This window comes from Pseudophryne corroboree, chromosome 6 (genome assembly GCF_028390025.1).
Source record: "Pseudophryne corroboree isolate aPseCor3 chromosome 6, aPseCor3.hap2, whole genome shotgun sequence".
Classification (NCBI taxonomy): domain Eukaryota; kingdom Metazoa; phylum Chordata; class Amphibia; order Anura; family Myobatrachidae; genus Pseudophryne; species Pseudophryne corroboree.
In genome coordinates, this window is record NC_086449.1 from 351,386,857 (window position 1) to 351,405,179 (window position 18,323).

An 18,323-nucleotide genomic window follows, 5' to 3' on the forward strand; every position below is an offset into this window, starting at 1 on the left:
TATCCTTTTAGCAGTGGTACTTTACTGCATCTAATAGGAGCTCTAGGGGCAATCCTATTAGCCCCAGTGCCAGCATAGTTTTATACCAATGCCAGCACTTACTGGCGATTATGCTTCGGGTGTCTGAGCCAGCAATCCGCAATAAGCTACCACCAGAGCCACGATAACACATGCGATCAGGGACTTATCCCCAATCTTATGTGTTTTTGTGCAATCGCTGGTCCAATTTTGGGCAATCAAAATGGCCTCTAATTAGATACCGTGATAATGACCATCGGTCATACATCACGATATCCGGCTGTTTTGATCGGCCAAAGTGGCATCAGGGCTAATAGAATACAACCATATTACCTTGAAATGTTGACTCCTTTAAACCTAGTCATGTGGTATATCAAATTAAAGTCTGTTATTTTCTGAAAAAAACAGGAGTTGGGAAGGCGTGCCCCAAGTGCAGTAATGGTATGTTCACATAACTGCGACTGAGACAGACCTGGATAAAAGGAGATTTATGATAGGACTTACCATTGTTAAATCTCTTTTTGCGAGGTACACTGGATTCCACAGGGAATAACATCGGGGTGTAGAGTTATATCTTGATCTGAGGCACCAAAAGGCTAAAGCTTTGACTGTTCCCAGGAAGCTCAGTTTCGTTAACCAGTCCAATGCAGTAGCAGGTAAAAGAGACGATAGTAGTTAGTAGCCACAGAGATCCACATTCTCACGACAGGAGAGGGTACCAGCGGCTAATGCCATACAAACCCAAAGAAGCTAAGTGCGTCAGGGTGGGCGCCCTGTGGAATCCAGTGTACCCCGCAGAAAGAGATTTAACAGTGGTAAGTCTTACCATAAATCTCCTTTTCTGCAGTGGGGTACACTGGTATTCCACAGGGAATAACATCGGGGATGTCCTAAAGCAGTTCCTCGTGGGAGGAGAGGCACTGTAGTGGGCACAAGAACCCGGCATCCAAAGGAGGCATCCTGGGAGGCGGAGGTATCAAAGGCATAGAACCTGATGAACGTGTTCACTGAGGACCACGTAGCCGCCTTGCACAATTGTACTAGGGATGCGCCACATCGGGCCGCCCAAGAAGGTCCAACAGACCGAGTAGAATGGGCCTTGATAGCAGCAGGAGCTGGAATTCCAGTCTGCGCATAAGCTTGTGCAATCACCATTCTAATCCATCTGGCCAAAGTTTGCTTATTTGCAGGCCAGCCACGTTTGTGAAAACCAAAAAGGACAAAGAGAGAATCAGATCTCCTAAGGGAGGCGGTTCTCTTCACATAGATACAGAGAGCCCATACCACATCCAAAGACTGCTATTTGGAGGACAAACCAGGAGAGATAAAGGCCGGAACCACAATCTCTTGGTTAAAGTGGAAAGACGACACCACTTTAGGTAGATAACCAGGGCGAGTTCTAAGAACCGCACGATCACGGTGAAAAATCAGAAAGGGTGACCGACATGATAAGGTACCCAAGTCTGAAACCCGTCGAGCAGAGGCAATAGCCAGCAAAAATAAGACCTTAAGCGTAAGCCATTTAAGGTCCACAGACTCAAGAGGCTCAAATGGAGACTCTTGTAGGGCATTCAGAACAACAGACAAATCCCATGGAGCCACAGCAGGGACATAGGGAGGTTTAATCTGTAAAACACCCTGAGTGAAAGTGTGAACGTCAGGAAGAGATTCAATCTTTCTCTGAAACCACACCGACAAAGCAGATATATGAACCTTGAGGGAGGAATGACGAAGGCCTAAATCCAGGCCCTGTTGCAGAAAAGCCAAAAGTTTGGCAGTACTGAACTTGTATGCATCGTAATTCCTAGCCGCACACCAGGTGAAGTAAGAATTCCAGACCCTATAATAAATCCGAGCCGAAACTGGTTTACGGGCTTTCAACATAGTTTGAATGACCGCCTCAGAAAATCCGTTGGCCACCAGGAGTGAAGCTTCAAGAGCCACGCCATCAAAGCCAGTCGGGCCAGATCCTGGTGGACACGAGGGCCCTGAACGAGGAGGTCTGGGCGTTGTGGAAGCAGAAGAGGACGCTCTATCGAGAGACACTGCAGGTCTGAGAACCAATGCCGTCTGGGACACGCTGGAGCGATTAGAAGTAGTATTCCTCCTTCTTGCTTGAACTTCCTTATTTCCCTGGGCAGAAGTGACACCGGAAGGAACACGTATGGCAGCCGAAAGTTCCACGGAATTGCCAGTGCGTCCACGAACGTTGCTTGAGGATCCCTCGTCCTTGCTCCTAAGACTGGAACCTTGTGATTGTGTCGAGATGCCATCAGGTCTACATCTGGTAGGCCCCACTTGTCCACTAGGAGTTGAAAGACTTCTGGATGAAGGCTCCACTCTCCGGCGTGTACTACCTGATGACTAAGGAAGTCCGCTTCCCAGTTGTGGACCCCCGGAATGAACACTGCCAATATGGCTGGCAGATGGCGGTCCGCCCATTGAAGAATCCTCGACACTAACAACATTGCCATGCGGCTTCGCATGCCACCTTGATGATTTATGGACGCTACCATGGTGGCATTGTCTGACTGTACTAGAACAGGCCTGTTCTGTACCAGAGGCAGAGCAAGTTTCAGAGCAACTCCAGAATATTTATCGGGAGGAGAGATTCCTCTCTGGTCCACCGACCCTGAAGAGAGTGTTGCTCCAATACCGCGCCCCAAGCCTGCAGACTGGTATCCATCATTAAGAGGACCTAATTGGAGATCCAGAAGGGACGACCTCTGCTCAATTGGTGGTCCTGTAGCCACCAGCTCAGTGACAGATGAACCTCCGGAGTCAAGGAGATCATGTGAGATCTGATCCGATGAGGCAGACCATCCCACTTGGCAAGGATTAGCTTCTGCAGAGGGCGAGAGTGAAATTGAGCGTACTCTACCATGTTGAACCATGTTCTACCATGAGGCCTAGTACATGCATCGCCGAGTGTATCGACACTCGTGGGTGAGAAAGGAAGCATCTTATCCTGTCCTGAATCTTCAGGACCTTCTCTGGAGACAAGAACAAACATTGGTTGTGTGTCCAGTAGTGCCCCCAGGTGCACCATGCTCTGAGCAGGGACCAGCGAGGATTTCTTCCAATTGGTGAGCCACCCTTGGGCTTGTAGGAATTGGACATCAGTTCCAGATGACGGATGAGAACCTTCAGGGGAATTCACCAGGATCAGCAAGTCGTCCCGATACGGCAGGATCCTGATGTCTTGATGACGGAGAATGGCTGTCATGACCGCCATGACTTGGTGAAGATCCAAGGAGCTGTAGTCAGTCCAAAAGGCAAGGCTTGGAATTGATATTGTAGGTTGCCAATAGCAAACCGCAGATATTGCTGATGCGACATGGCAATAGGTATGTGTAGGTAAGCACCCTGTATGTCCAGGGATACCATATAGTCCTTGGGCTCCAAAGCTAGAACAATAGAGCGAAGAGTCTCCATGCGGAATTTGGATACCTTCACAAATTTGTTCAAACATTTGAGGTTGAGAATGGGCTGGGAGGATCCATTCAGCTTTTTGGAACTAGGAATAGCGTTGAATAGTACCCCCTGCCTCTCTGAGACTGAGGCACCGGCACTATCACTCCTGTGTCCAGGAGGGATTGTACAACCAAATGTAGAGTTTTTGCTGTTAAAGGATCCAAAGGAATAACCGTCCAGCACAACTGGCGAGTGGGACATGTGTTGAAAGAGATGGCGTATCCTTGAGAGACGACTTCCCGCACCCAGGCGTCTGAAGTGGTCTGTAACCATACCTGGGTGAACTGCAGAAGTCGGCCTACTGCCCTGGGGTCCCCCGGGGCAGGCCCGCCCCATCATGCAGTAGGCTTGTCTGATTTGGAAGCAGGCTGACGGGCGGCCCAAGAAAGTTTAGGTTTGGGCTTAGAGGTTTTGGAAGCACGAGCTTGTCTCAGGTACGCCTGACCCTTTGCTTTACCTGGAGGTCGAAAGGAACAAAAGGTGGTACTCTTAGCCTTCGGAGCCAAAGGATTAGTACTTGGGAGACATGCAGTCTTGGCAGATGCAAAGTCAGTCACAATCTTGTTCCGATCTTCCCCAAATAGTATATCTCCCTTAAAAGGGAGCACCTCCAAGGTCTTTTAGAGTCCAGGTCCACCAACCAGGACTGCAACCACAGAATCCAGCAAGCCAGAATGGACGTAGTAAACGCTTTGGCCGCCATAACACCGGCATCAGAGGCCGCCTCTTGAATGTAATGGGAGGCTGTGCTAATATATGATAAACACTGTCTGGCATTATCAGGAAAATTCAGAGGTAGCTCTGCCTCAACAGCTTGAACCCAGGCAACAATACCTTTTGCAGCCTAAGAGGGTCTATGTACAGCACCTGCGAGAGTGTAAATGGACTTCAAGCAGTCCTCTACACGCATATCCGTCAGTACCTTCAGAGAGGTGTCGGTGGTGACAGGCAGAGTAGATGACACCACAAGACGGGCTACATGTGAGTCCACTGGTGGTGGGGTTTCCCACTTGGTACTTACCTCTGCAGCTATAGGATAATGAGCTAGCATATTTTTGGACAGGGAAAATTTATTTCCTGGAGACTCCCAGGATTCCTGACGTATGTCAATTAAATGGTCAGAATGTGATAAGACTAATTTAGTAACCTTCTGATGTTTAAACTTATAAGGTTTCTGAGACGTATCTGGAGGGTCAGTCTCATCATCAATCTGAAGAATCAGTGTGATAGCCTCCACTAGGTCAGGTGCACCAACACGTGTTGTAGATTCCCCATCAGAAGCAGCTGTATCAGTGTCTGATGGATCAGTATATTCCCCATCTTCATCGGATGAAGTATCCAAAACATGAGTGGACTGTGAGGAAGAAATGGCCCGCTTAGATGACTGTTTGGTCCTAGGAGGGTGAGGTTTAGGTGTTTGTGTAACCAAGGACTGATTTAATTGCTGTAACTAAATTGACAGAGTATCCGCCCATGGCGGATTAACTACAGGGACAAAGCAGCATATTGGAGAAAGCAGCCCAAGGTGGGTCGTGATGTGCCACCGGTGCTGCAGGCTGACTAGGGGGTGCAGAACACCCAGTACCTGGACCCTCAGTTGAAATATTTTCCACAGGTAAAACCGTGCTGTCAGCACTGCATGAGGCAGGAGCGTCCATGGAATTCCCGCCCTGTGTAGCAGACATTATTTGGAAATGTAACCTTAGTAGTAGTACAATGTAGCCAGACAAACACAGTACCGGACAAAAAAAACCCTGTGTAATGTGACTGCAAATGCAGAGCACAAAACAGAGGATTTAAGCGGTATAGGGTGACTGAAAATACACAGAGAAATATACAAAATACTACATCCTGTGAAACACTATACAGTATATATGACCCTGACGCACTTAGCCCCCCTCAGGGTACAGAATATAGGGATAGCAATACGTGTGAGATACACTGAAAGGAAACCGCACAGCAGCTATTGGCACACACAGTCACATGTACAATGCAGAAATTATTACATACAACAATAAAACTACACTGGACTAGTAATACTACATAAAGCTATGTATGTATACAGATATAACAATGCACAGTAAACACTGGATGTATGTCACAGAATACTTGTACTAAATATTCATACAGTATGCACTTGTTCATAAGTAACACTGTCTAAACGACATGTAGAATACTTAAGTGTCATCAAAAAAGGGAAAGAAACTGGAATGAGGGATGGGAAGGGAAGGGGAGAGGTAAAGTCAGTTGCACAGGATAAGGAATTGTAAAGAAGACCCCTAATTTGTATATCTCATCATTTGTTCATATTTACAAGGGGGTGCTACCACAGATCATATCATAGATACGTAACAAAGGGAAAGGAAAGGATCTGTCTTAGGTGCACAAAATTTAAAATATAACTTTTAATTGTTGTCGTTAAAATTTTGATTCAGTACTATATTGTAGCGTATTCTACTGAGTAGCTAATATGCGAAATATTAAAACCACAAATAACAAATGTGTGAGAGTATAACAACACTGTGAATTACAAAAAGAAGAAAATAAACATAGATTTAAAAAACTGAGCGTCTGTTTAGTGTCTGTTCTGTTAGATCCCTGTTTTTATTTATTTGTATTAATGATATTACATGTTTGTGTTTCACATAGATATGTTAGTGTTCAAATAGTAGTCTCAATGTTTAGAAGAATGTTTGTAACACTTCAATAGTTGGATGAGTATTTCTGGTACAGAGCCCGGGTTCTATGACTAGAGCATATGTTGCAATCTTGAAGGGTGTAATGAATTATGCCTATATTTGTTGATCTGTTGCTAGTCACTTGCACTTCCAGGGTCAGTTACACATGTATTTGTATGCCGTCACTCTCATTAATCTAAGGGAACGTTATGAACACACAGTGCATCCTATAATTCTAATCATAGATCCCCATATAGATTTCACTAATATTTGAATCTCAGTATAATAGTGTGACATCCCCTTTCAAAAATTGTCGGATTCCTAATCATTTTATTTAAGATGTAACATTCCACTGTTGGTTCACCTCTCACTTATAGTGTCAGGTGTTTATCTTATACCATAGGATCTCACATTCACATCTCCCTTGTATTATTGATATTATATAGTATCACATCACCTCTCACGTATAGTGTCAGGTGCGTTAAATGTCGGGAAGTAACCCTGTAATATTTTTCATATGCGAGAATATATACTGGTTCGCCTCTCACTTATAGTGTCAGGCGTATTGTGTATTGAGGGAGTGATCCTGTTGTATATTTCGTATAGGAAATTGTATATTGATACACCTCTCACTCGTAGTGTCAGGTGTTAAGTACTATCTAGAATTAGTTGTTCATGGATGTCAAACTATATACTGTATATCTCTAGAGATTTATTCTGATGATGATACACTAATATATTAATCAAAAAGAGGGGGAGGGGGAGGGGATATAATTTATGGATGACACTTCGTTGTTTACAACAGTTGTATAGTGGTCTTATATAAGAGAGATTCACAGCATAATGAGTGTGTATAGATAGATATTAGATTGCAATCAGATATACAATAGGCATTCTACGGTTAGACTAAATTCAGTCGTCCACTGTAATTTATCATAATTGATTAGTTCATTAACTTTTCATCCATATGTGTGACTCTAGATCAGATATACAGCCGGCACTCTGTGGCTAGGTTAGTTGCTATGATCTATTAATTAGTCGTAATTGTCAGTAATCCTTTACTTAGGGTCTGGTAAGATACCCGTATAATCACCTATTGCCTGTACAAATCCCTTAGGTAAAGTATCATTTATTGTCAATATATATGCAAGTATCTGATACTTCTTATAAAGTGAATCTGTATTTCAGTGATAACTGATACTGACATCTGTAGGCGGTATCTATTATACTCCAACTATTGTGTTATTTCACATCCCGCATGTGAATGCCTGTGATAGGTTACACATGCTGTACGGTCTCGCTCGTGCGGGAATGGATGTGCTATTCGGCTCTTATATCACTTAGTCGTTGCCAATATTAGTGGTGGTGTTCTAAGAGCTAACTGTTATTCTGATAGGCATTTGTAGTCACAGTGTTAGGAGACCTAGCTGATAATTGTTCTAAACGATCTCTATTATGCTAGGACTGGTATGGTATTTCACATCCCGCACATGGATTGCCTATTGAACCCCGTATCTATACTAAATATGTTCCGTATCTCGTTCACTCTGGATTCTGAGACCTAAGAATACATTCATCTATGCTAAACACAATGCATTATCTAATTACATTTCTATTAATTTGTATTTGTAAACAGGAGAAGCAGACGCGTAGGACGCTCAGGTCCTACGTACGTTTCACAATAGCTTCGTCATCTTAAATAAAATGATTAGGAATCCGACAATTTTTGAAAGGGGATGTCACACTATTATACTGAGATTCAAATATTAGTGAAATCTATATGGGGATCTATGATTAGAATTATAGGATGCACTGTGTGTTCATAACGTTCCCTTAGATTAATGAGAGTGACGGCATACAAATACATGTGTAACTGACCCTGGAAGTGCAAGTGACTAGCAACAGATCAACAAATATAGGCATAATTCATTACACCCTTCAAGATTGCAACATATGCTCTAGTCATAGAACCCGGGCTCTGTACCAGAAATACTCATCCAACTATTGAAGTGTTACAAACATTCTTCTAAACATTGAGACTACTATTTGAACACTAACATATCTATGTGAAACACAAACATGTAATATCATTAATACAAATAAATAAAAACAGGGATCTAACAGAACAGACACTAAACAGACGCTCAGTTTTTTAAATCTATGTTTATTTTCTTCTTTTTGTAATTCACAGTGTTGTTATACTCTCACACATTTGTTATTTGTGGTTTTAATATTTCGCATATTAGCTACTCAGTAGAATACGCTACAATATAGTACTGAATCAAAATTTTAACGACAACAATTAAAAGTTATATTTTAAATTTTGTGCACCTAAGACAGATCCTTTCCTTTCCCTTTGTTACGTAGAATACTTAAGTGTCCTGCAAAAGCACAGCGCTGATGAGACAGGTGGCTTTACAGAGGAGACAGTGCCCAACAGTCCCAGTATCAGCGTAGCTCTGTGTAATGGCACCCAAACGCTGACAGGGAGTGAGGGAGAGAGAGAGAGATGCAGCTCCAGGGCGGGAACACCTGCAGTAGATGGCGCCTGGAGCTGGGGGAAGGGCTATAAGTCAGCGCCTTATCCCCACTGCTGGGCTTCACCACCGGGTACTATGGAGCCTATGTGAAATGGATTTTCGTAAATCCGACCTGTGCTCCTTGCCCTGGTGGATATAGTGATATAGTGAAGTCCATGCACGGCCACAGTGTCCATGCCAGCTGCGCGGTCCGTCTCCGGAGACCGCGTCTGGATCGCGATTTCGGCGGGTCCCGCCCGGGGGACCCTCTTACCTCCTCCCTAGATTTGCGGCCACGCGATCTAGGAGAGCAGCGGCGGTATGTGTGTGCCTGATGAAACCGGAGCGCCTCCCCTGTAAGTACCCGGCAACCAGGGCGCGGGAGTATACAGCGCCGCTGGGGGAGGTGAGGGAGCCGCAGCACAATATGTCAGTATGACATATAGCAACTAGTGCCTGTGCTGCAGCACTTGAAGTCTTCTTTCTTTTCAGAAAAGTTCTTTTTAGGGCTGCATCCTGTTAGCTGCCTGCACTGCAGGTACCAACTTACAAACTGAGCTCCAGTACCTGGAGGCGTGGCTATAGAGGAGGCGGTGCAGTGCATACCGGGAACAGTCAAAGCTTTAGCCTGTTGGTGCCTCGGATCAAGATTCAACTCTACACCCCAATGTTATTCCCTGTGGAATACCAGTGTACCCCGCTGCAGAAATACACATACATACAATAACTGTAAGAAGACATATTTCATGTAGGTCCTGTAGGGATTGTGCATTAATGATGATGATGATGATCAGCAGCAGCAATAGCTTCCTGTTTCTTATTAGGTTGGGGTCAGTCCGAGTTGACCGCAGCTGTGTTAGTCCGCCCCGCATGTCAGTCCGGACCCCCCCCTTCCCCCTGGACACATACAAAAGCATCGCACAGCGGCGATGCTTTTGTATTTCTGAAGTTACTCCCGGCCAGAGCAGCTCCTGCGGCTGGCCGGGAGTTGTTCGTCGCTGTTGTTCGTCGCTGCCGCTGCCCGCAGCGGCTGCATGTGTCGTCACGCAGCCGCCACGGCCCACCCCTCCCCCAATGGTCTGGCCACGCCTGCATTGTCTGGACCGCTCCCCCCTAAACGGCGGATTAACACCACCGTCCAGCCCCCTCCCACCCAGCGACCGCCTCTGCCTCAGAGGCGATCGCTAGGTAACGATGACTGCCATGCGCCAGCGCACTGCGGCGCAGGCGTATGCGCAGTTCTGACCCGATCACTGTGCTGCGACAAACTGCTAGTTAAAAATAACTATATAGTTAAAAATAATAATTAATTAAATAATTTACTGAGATAAGTAATGAATAGAAATAATGATGAGGGAGGGGAAAAGGGGTTAAGTAAAAATTGGGAGTAAGTGTTCCCTCTAAAGTGCTTTTGGCATGACGCTGTCCACACCTCTCAATGCAGTGCCTATTATATACTTTCATCACATTAAGTCTGACTTCTAGCAAAATGTGTTTTTGTGATACTGACATTTTACATGTAATTTGATGTCTGGCTTGCCAACCATGCAATGTGTTAAAGGCAAAACCGCATGAACCATACAACGTGAAACTGTGATGTCAGTTTCGAGACCTTAGCCCAATGCTTCCCAATTTTATTTTATTTTGAATCATGGTGCTCTATAGTATCAGAACTTTTTTCACAGCCCTAGGCTAAAAGTTTCCTTCTGAGAAATTCAGAAAAAAATATTACATTAAATAAATTGTGTTTATGTGTCATCCTTAGGTTCCATTAAGTGGTGAGGAACACAATTTGCTTCTGTTTGTCCACATATTTTATGATGGGAAGCCAAAAGCACTGGTTTTGCTTATTACTTTACATTAATAATTTTAATTGGTCCTGGACCACCAAACCAGGGCACTCCTGCAAGTGCCCCGAGGCACCCCAGGGTGCCACAGCACCGAGTTTGGGAACCACTGCCTTAGATTAATATAAAACAGAAGAAGGTAACCATAAGCCTATAAGCATATAGGTCAAATATTTTAGTCCTGTTTCAGATAGATGATACTGTGCAACGTGCATTTGGATTGAGCAAAGTACCTGGGGAAAGGGTCTAAAAATGATTTCCTGAAGACACGAAGCTTGGTTCAACAATCTTGTATCCTATTTTGCCTGTAAAAAAAATATAGTTGGTAAGTATCACTTTGCTTTGCATATTTGATACCACGGTACATCCTGATCTGTTAATAGTTGTTGAAATTGATTATGTGAGTGCAGACACAATTTTCTTTTTATATATACAAAACTTTCATATATTACTGTAGCTTAAAACAATATTTTAAATATTTAGGAATGCTTAAGAGCATTCTATAAATAATAATAAACACACTGAGATTTTTTTTCTAGTTACACATTGTATTTTTGTAATACTTAAAGTAAAAATTATAATTACATCAGTATTCACAAGCTGTACATAATGAGGAACAAATAATACTTCACATTTACATATTGTCCTAACATTAAGATGAAACTGCTGCAGGTTTCATATTAAGAAGCTTTATTATATTAAGGTGTTCTGTAGCGTGAAATGAATGGTTTTAACTTTTAGGAAGCAGAATATTTTAAAGCGCATTATAAATGTCAGTAAGTAGAGCCCAGGCTCTCGGTGTTTACTGATATTTTGCTGTGGACTAGATGTATTTGTGACACATTACAATATTTCAGCTGAAGAGTCCATTACGATCAAAAGATAACATGAAGATGGCATGCACTTCTCATTAGAAATTATTACTCTTACTCATGTTTGCCTATATGTGAAAGATGATATGTTTACCAATGTTTAAATATTAATTTCGTCAATAACTGTTAATCTAATCTTTGAATAAATGTTAGCAATAACAAAAAAAAAGTATTCCACAATTTTGCACAATTGTACACATAGGAGAAACAGAAGAAGGAAAATTGTAAAGACCTAATGCAATCACATTAGTTTATAGGACATATGAAATGAAGATCATATTCGTCAGCCTTTTCTGGTAACCAGTGACTGTTCTTTGTCCCCTATTAGATATCTGTCTGCCATGCCAGTTCAATAAACAAGTTCCATTCTCATCTATGAAGAGAATGCGTATTAGACCTCCTAGTTGTCATCATTTGGCCTCCAGTCATCCAAGTCCAAATAATTCACAGACACTGGCAGTTTGGTCCAGGGCTCGAATAATCCCGGGTGCCAGGTTGCCATGCTAGATTGTTCTGCCTGGCGACCAGGTTATGCAGAGAGGGAGGAAGTAGAACCTTGTCAGCCCCAGCATAGATTTGTGGGCGTGTCTGTATTGCGACGGCCATTTCATGTACAGGATTGCATGTGCTGAGTGTCCATCCCGGCATGCGCTGCCTGCTGTTGTAAAATTCCGGCTGCATAGAGTTCTCCAGTAAGAGGGTCTATGCGTGTGGCCGGGAATGCCAGCTTCGGAGGGGGTAGTGATGTGATCACGGGGGAAATTGTTTGCCCAGGGGGTGACTGCAGAAGGGTGGTTTGCCTGGAAGCACCCCCTTAATTGTATGGCCAATAGGGCTTGGTTGTCCAGGGTGTTTAACTGCTCATTAATGTGGCCATGGGGAGTTATTTGGCCGGGGGGTAGCTGCACAGCAATGTGGCTGTGGATGTCTGGTTTGCCTGGGGGTACTCCTTTTGTTGTGCGGCCATGGGGGTTGGTTTGCCTGGGTGGTGGGGGGATGTATTGGAGGGGGGTGGGGTTGTTTTTGTATGTGGATGGTGGCTTGGCTCCTAGATTTTAGAAAAATTTGTCAAGCCCTAGTTTGTTCTGTCCATATGTATTCAACAGGCATACAAACCCAAGGATCCAGCTCCCTTCAACATTTGGTGAGTTGGTTGGAGAACAAGGAAAATACTCAGAGGCAATTATTACAGTTTCTCCGTGCACTTTCTAGTCTTTTAGATTGTGACAAAATGCAGCTGGGTCCAGTTACTACTCAGTCTCAGATAAACCCTATACAGCCATCTTCAGGTTCTCATCCTCACCTAGCTACTCCAGAAAAATCTGATGGGGATATAAAGAAGCACAGAGGGTTTATTAATCAATGCGAGATTAATTTTGAGTTATTACCTGGAAATTTCCCTTCTGCCAGAACTAAAGTAGTTTATTTTATTTCATTGCTATTCAGACAAGCCTTAGCCAATGCTTCACCCTTATGGGAGGGATCTGATCCCATATCAAGTAACTACTCTAGTTTCATTTGAACATTCAGAATTTTTTGATGAGCCGGGAAAGACAGCCTTCGTAGCAACAAAGATTATGCATCTCAGACAATGTTCTCGTACTATAGGGCAATATGTTGTTCAGCTTCATACACTTGCATCTGAACTTAAATTGAATAATAAAGCTTTATACGCTGCTTTGTGGAGAAGCCTATCTGACCAAATCAAGGACGAGTTGTCCACTTGAGTGTTACCTACCAAACTCAACACTTTGATTTCTTTCAGAAAGGTAAAATTTGATAAAATACTGTGCGCCAATACTAGCTGCCCTTGAACTTAGAATGGATGGAAAAGTGTCACCCAACACTTCAGTTAACGAGATAGTGAAGAAATACCATTCGAATCCATGGGCGCTCAAAGAAAACAAATGAAATAAACGCTCATAGTGTATAAAGCATAAACATATATCATCAAATCTGTGACAATCTCTTGGTGAGTCTTGTACCTAATCTGCTGGTCTACTTTTTCAGGAGTAGACAATCACGCTTTTTATAGGGGCTGGATTTCCACCAGTATCCGATATCAGGACCTTAAACTTCTCCTCCAAAAGTGGTGCCCGAAAAGAGAGAAATATAGCCTCCGATAGTGTAACACCTTTTAATCACAGCATGAACATATAACAAATACCATCAAAAAGTAGGGAATGGATGGTCTCTCACCCTTTGAAGTGGTCTACAGGTAACATTAGACAAAACAGCAAGTTACAAGTTGTTATACTAGGGCGTCCCCAAACCAGCTGTACCACTCTCCGGATGATGTCCACACCGTCTCCCCACTGCAGATAAATCCTCCTGCCGACGCGTTTCGACACTCACAGTGTCTTTATCAAGGCATAAGGAGGATGTGAACTCATAACCTATTTATACCCTACCCACTTAAACCCCTAAACCAACCTATTTCAGACATGGAATAACTATCATCTAATATTCCTATTCCTAACATTGTCCAGTATTCCAATCCAAATCCAGTCCTTGTGTTTACATAAATGACGTTTCCCGCCTTTACAGAGAGCCTATCATCTCTGTGCGTCGTTTACCGCTGACCGGAAGTAGTCACGGCCGCGACCGGAAGTGCGTCCTCAGTGGCGTCGCGGCCGGAAAGAATGTCACTTGCATCTCCGTTCGCTGGTTACACCCGGAAGCGGCAGATCCATAGCTTCATATATACTCCCGGAAGTGAGGCGTCCTTGCCCCTGACTTCTTCCTCTATTAAATCATTCATTATCGGCGGCGGCCATCTTGGAATTTTTTTATATACATCCATTTTTATATAGAAGTGAAAATGCCTCAGAGGAAGGGGAGAAAAGATGGAACCACATTACATTTCATAAAATTATGTATCAAACATCATAAAACATACTAAGACATATCATGGTGAATTAAATAATACAAGATAAATGAATAAAATGCTAATTATTAGAAAATTAAAAAATGAAAAATCAGTGATAACTAACCCCAAGGGTTCACAAAAACCACTTCAATTCGAAGTCTTTGTTAAGACCCTTCGGCGCAAGAGTACCACAATTAAAAATCATCCTCATTTCAGTTTCAGCTAATATGGACCCCAGATCTTTTCCCCTGTTATTACCCTTAATGTGTTTTAAACCATAAAAATTCTTAATCTGGGTTGTATCACAATTATGAACATTTTTAAAATGTAAGGAAAGGGCATGAGTCTCCATGCCTTTTGCAATGTTCCTCATGTGTTCCCCTAATCTTGTTTTTAGGGGTCTGCTCGTCCTTCCTATATAAAATTTGCAACAAGAACATTCGATACAATAAACCACATTTGAAGTGTGGCACGTGATCAATTCCTTTATCTTAATTGTTTTATTATTTATCTTAACCTCTGTTACTTTCATACCAAAAAGTGTTTTTCACTTTCTTGCAACTTGTGCATATTCCACACCTGAAAAAACCCGTGGAGGTAATTCTTGGGCCTTTAGGGGATGTGGGGCATAGACTCCTTACCAATTTAGATTTAAGGTTCGGGGCCCTCCTAAATATACACATCGGGTTTGTCGGTAACTCTTCCCCTATTATTGGGTCCTTCTTTAATACTGACCAATGTTTTCTAAAAATTCGTTGAACCTTGGTGTGTTGTGAGAAGTTAGTAATAAAGGCCCACTTGAATCTTTCATCTTGTTTCTCTTTCCTTTTGTTCTCTGACTTTTCTATAATTTTGTCCCTATCTAATTCTAAAACATCTTTATAAGCCTGTTCAGTTTTCTCCTTATCATATCCACATTGATTGAAATTATGAGCCATTTCTAAGGCTTGTTCTTGGAACACTTCTCTTTCGGAACAATTCTTCCTTAGTCTCCTAAATTGTCCCGATGGTATGGACTCCAACCATCTATCATGGTGACAACTGTCCCTAGCAATAAAAGATCTGGAATCAGTGGGTTTGATAACAAATTTTGTCTTTAAAATGCCATTCTCCACATATATCGTTAAATCAAGAAAGTTCACACTTGTTTGACTTATATCAAAAGTCAAAACTATATTCCGATCATTGGTGAAGATATATCGATGATATATTTTTTATTTGGAAGGGAGGGAAGGAAGAGCTTGATCTTTTTTGTTGATTTCTGAACACCAATGATCGGAATATAGTTTTGACTTTTGATATAAGTCAAACAAGTGTGAACTTTCAGGATTTAACGATATACGTGGAGAATGGCATTTTAAAGACAAAAAATGTTATCAAACCCACTGATTCCAGATCTTTTATTGCTAGGGACAGTTGTCACCATGATAGATGGTTGGAGTCCATACCATCGGGACAATTTAGGAGACTAAGGAAGAATTGTTCCGAAAGAGAAGTGTTCCAAGAACAAGCCTTAGAAATGGCTCATAATTTCAATCAATGTGGATATGATAAGGAGAAAACTGAACAGGCTTATAAAGATGTTTTAGAATTAGATAGGGACAAAATTATAGAAAAGTCAGAGGACAAAAGGAAAGAGAAATAAGATGAAAGATTCAAGTGGGCCTTTATTACTAACTTCTCCTCACAACACACCAAGGTTCAACGAATTTTTAGAAAACATTGGTCAGTATTAAAGAAGGACCCAATAATAGGGGAAGAGTTACCGACAAACCCGATGTGTATATTTAGGAGGGCCCCGAACCTTAAATCTAAATTGGTAAGGAGTCTATGCCCCACATCCCCTAAAGGCCCAAGAATTACCTCCACGGGTTTTTTCAGGTGTGGAATATGCACAAGTTGCAAGAAAGTGAAAAACACTTTTGGTATGAAAGTAACAGAGGTTAAGATAAATAATAAAACAATTAAGATAAAGGAATTGATCACGTGTCACACTTCAAATGTGGTTTATTGTATCGAATGTTCTTGTTGCAAATTTTATATAGGAAGGACGAGCAGACCCCTAAAAACAAGATTAGGGGAACACATGAGGAACATTGCAAAAGGCATGGAGACTCATGCCCTTTCCTTACATTTTAAAAATGTTCATAATTGTGATACAACCCAGATTAAGAATTTTTATGGTTTAAAACACATTAAGGGTAATAACAGGGGAAAATATCTGGGGTCCATATTAGCTGAAACTGAAATGAGGATGATTTTTATTGTGGTACTCTTGCGCCGAAGGGTCTTAACAAAGACTTCGAATTGAAGTGGTTTTTGTGAACCCTTGGGGTTAGTTATCACTGATTTTTAATTTTTTAATTTTCTAATAATTAGCATTTTATTCATTTATCTTGTATTATTTAATTCACCATGATATGTCTTAGTATGTTTTATGATGTTTGATACATAATTTTATGAAATGTAATGTGGTTCCATCTTTTCTCCCCTTCCTCTGAGGCATTTTCACTTCTATATAAAAATGGATGTATATAAAAAAATTCCAAGATGGCCGCCACCGATAATGAATGATTTAATAGAGGAAGAAGTCAGGGGCAAGGACGCCTCACTTCCGGGAGTATATATGAAGCTGTGGATCTGCCGCTTCCGGGTGTAACCAGCGAACGGAGATGCAAGTGACATTCTTTCCGGCCGCGACGCCACTGAGGACGCACTTCCGGTCGCGGCCGTGACTACTTCCGGTCAGCGTTAAACGACGCACAGAGATGATAGGCTCTCTGTAAAGGCGGGAAACGTCATTTATGTAAACACAAGGACTGGATTTGGATTGGAATACTGGACAATGTTAGGAATAGGAATATTAGATGATAGTTATTCCATGTCTGGAAATAGGTTGGTTTAGGGGTTTAAGTGGGTAGGGTATAAATAGGTTATGAGTTCACATCCTCCTTATGCCTTGATAAAGACACTGTGAGTGTCGAAACGCGTCGGCAGGAGGATTTATCTGCAGTGGGGAGACGGTGTGGACATCATCCGGAGAGTGGTACAGCTGGTTTGGGGACGCCCTAGTATAACAACTTGTAACTTGCTGTTTTGTCTACTGTTACCTGTAGACCACTTCAAAGGGTGAGAGACCATCCATTCCCTGCTTTTTGATGGTATTTGTTATATGTTCATGCTGTGATTAAAAGGTGTTACACTATCGGAGGCTATATTTCTCTCTTTTCGGGCACCACTTTTGGAGGAGAAGTTTAAGGTCCTGATATCGGATACTGGTGGAAATCCAGCCCCTATAAAAAGCGTGATTGTCTACTCCTGAAAAAGTAGACCAGCAGATTAGGTACAAGACTCACCAAGAGATTGTCACAGATTTGATGATATATGTTTATGCTTTATACACTATGACCGTTTATTTCATTTGTTTTCTTTGAGCGCCCATGGATTCGAATGGTATTTCTTCACTACTTTGATTTCTTTGTGCGCTAATATCCGTTATCATGCACAGGATCTGTGTGACTTACTGATGTGTGAGATGCCGGCCACAGGTTATATTCTTCCTCTATGTGTGTCGTGGACACCCGTAGATGGAGAAAAGCATGTGGCGCCAGCATTATACCACTGTGCGTGATCCAGGCGTCGGCATTGAGATCGTCAGGATCCAGTGCGGCGGTATGTTAACCGCATACCTCATATTCTTGAAAAGGAGAGGACTGATTGGTTTCAGTCATGAGAGACTTCTCATACAAGACCAGTCTCACCAATTTAAGAGGAGCCAATGAAAATGAATCTCTCCTGTCTAAAACCAGAAGAGCTCCAAGACGCCTCCAAGAAAGACTTTGTTTGTACTGTGCTGAACCCGTTCATCTCGTAGGAGCATGCTTCAAACATCCGGGAAACTCCATGCATTCAGGAAAATCCCAAGCCTAACCAGTACCAGAGAAGCCAAGTTGGGGGTAGCAAAAAGTTCTCAGTCTGAACAAGATTTTACTATATTTGTGACTCTTAGATATGTCCGAGAATCTGAGTCAGCTCTAGTTGGAAAC

At 42.5% G+C, this 18,323-nt stretch overlaps 1 long non-coding RNA gene across 1 annotated transcript in view; it reads right to left on the reverse strand.

The window, feature by feature from the left end:
- The window catches only part of LOC134935271 (uncharacterized), a 74,297-nt gene that overhangs the window by 44,095 nt on the left and 11,879 nt on the right, over nt 1-18,323 (reverse strand). Inside the window, exon 2 of the long non-coding RNA XR_010180027.1 lies at nt 10,770-10,841. This is a non-coding gene — a long non-coding RNA (uncharacterized LOC134935271). The remainder of the gene's footprint in view (nt 1-10,769; nt 10,842-18,323) is intronic.